At 39.2% G+C, this 2,019-nt stretch overlaps 1 non-coding gene across 1 annotated transcript; it reads right to left on the bottom strand.

Annotated features, from left to right (window-relative positions):
• Positions 1 to 1,104: 1,104 nt before the first annotated feature.
• Positions 1,105 to 1,211, bottom strand: LOC141634631 (small nucleolar RNA R71). The gene has a single exon (XR_012539357.1). It is a non-coding gene; the product is annotated as a small nucleolar RNA R71 (small nucleolar RNA).
• Positions 1,212 to 2,019: the final 808 nt, after the last annotated feature.

Raw genomic sequence — 2,019 nt, 5'->3', positions numbered from 1 at the left:
CATTAGGGTAGTCTACTGTTCATAGCAGGCCTATTTAGTCCAATCTTTCGATCTAGGATTAATTTTAGCCAGGTTAAAGGATGACAAAGAAGCGTGCACTCAACTAAGTCGAATAAATACAATTAAATTGCTATGGTGACAGGGTCTCACAACTAATTTATCTAATTCAATTACTACATCGTCACATTTCTACCGCAGGTCCCCTAATCCCAACATGAAAGGGGTTTAGCTACTCATATCGCTAATTAAACTAACAGCAATTAAATTCCCAGAAATAAACATTATGAAATAAACAATAAATTGCATAAAAGAGAAATTAGGGCAGAAGAAATAATGAGACAAACAAAAGGTTAATTATTATTAAAGGAAGAGAAGGAATTACAATCAATGTGAATCCGGCGTAGAGAACAATCGAATCCGAGCAATAATAATCCCAAGGCAAATTACAGTAAAGAAGAATGAAGTACGCAGTAAAAGTTTTATGTAAACTGACTAAGATAAAAGCTAGATAGTCCTAATGACCTAGTAAAGCGTGCTTAAATAGCAATGTAAATAAGTTTAGCGAAATAAACATTCACACGGGCTGATTAAAGCCCATAACCATCAAAACCACTAGATCGACCAAATCCTCAGCCAAAACTACTCGATTGACCAGAAAGTTACTCGATCGAGTAGATGGTCTTTCTGCAAGTTAAGGATCGAGCACAAAGTGCTCGATCGACCACTCTGGGACGTAGAAACCACTCGATCGAGTGGTAAAACAGCTCGATCGAGTACTTTGACTTCATTTCAACTCAAGTCCTCGCCTAAATGCCTCGTAATGCGTGCCACGACGCTTCCAAATGCAGTATCTCACTCTGGAACAATCCCGTCTCCTCTAAATGCATGCACAAAGGACGAAAAGGGGTACGATTCCACTACTTTCGCGTTCATTTCTACAAAATAGACAAAACGAATCAAAGTAGCCAATTCGGGGCAAAATACTATAAAAACAGTATAAAAATGCATAGAAATACATGCTGAAATAGGCTAAAAAGACTATATATTAGGCACGTATCAGCTCTAGCTTTCTACAAAAAGTTCTATCCACCGGAAAAGACTAACATGCTAAGAGCTCAAATTACGGGCTTTAAGCAAAGGGATGAAGAATCTTTGTATGAAGCTTGGGAGCGATTTAAGGGAATTTGTCGCTCATGTCCTCACCATGGACTTAGCGAGTGGTTCTTGGTACAACAATTTTGGAACGGTCTTTATGAAGATTCAAGGAACATTCTCAACATAGGATTAAATGGAATGTTCACCGAAGTTGATGACAATCAAACTTAGAACAAAATTGAGGAAATGGCGGTCCATAACTAGTGACAAAGAAGAAATTGTGCAAAACTCCAAGGATGGAGAACCATCAAAAGAAGAAATTTCAAAGGAAAATGAAGACAAGGTTAAGGAGAAGGAGCCCATTGTGATTAGACTTCCTTTTCCGAGTCGTCAAGCCAAGCCCAAATTTGATGACCAACTTGGAAAATTTATGAAAATTGTAAAGAATTTGGAAGTCTCAATTCCTTTCACGGAATTAATCAATCACGTGCCGGCCTATGCAAAATACATGAAAGACATCCTCACAAAGAAGAAGTCGATTCGGAAGCTTGAGATTATCGCCTTCACTAAGGTGAGTAGTGCAATCCTTCAAGGGAGTTCACCTCCAAAACTCAAAGATCCGAGAAGCTTCTTAATACCAGGTACCATTGGCGACACCACGATCAACAAAGCCTTATGTGATCTAGGGGCTAGTGTGAGTGTTATGCCGTACTCGGTGAGTAAAATGTTAGGTATGGGAGATCTTAAATGCACCAATATCACACTCCAAATGGCCGATAGATCGAGGAAGACACCATTAGGGATATGGGAAGATGTTCCCGTAAGAGTTGGGAAATTTTTCATCCCGGTGGACTTTGTCATTGTTGACATGGAAGAAGACTCCAACATTCCAATCATTCTAGGAAGACCTTTCTTACACACTGC

This window comes from Silene latifolia, chromosome Y, assembly GCF_048544455.1.
Source record: "Silene latifolia isolate original U9 population chromosome Y, ASM4854445v1, whole genome shotgun sequence".
NCBI lineage: Eukaryota > Viridiplantae > Streptophyta > Magnoliopsida > Caryophyllales > Caryophyllaceae > Silene > Silene latifolia.
The sequence above is the reverse complement of the archived record's forward strand: the minus strand, read 5'-3'. Positions and strand labels throughout refer to the sequence as shown.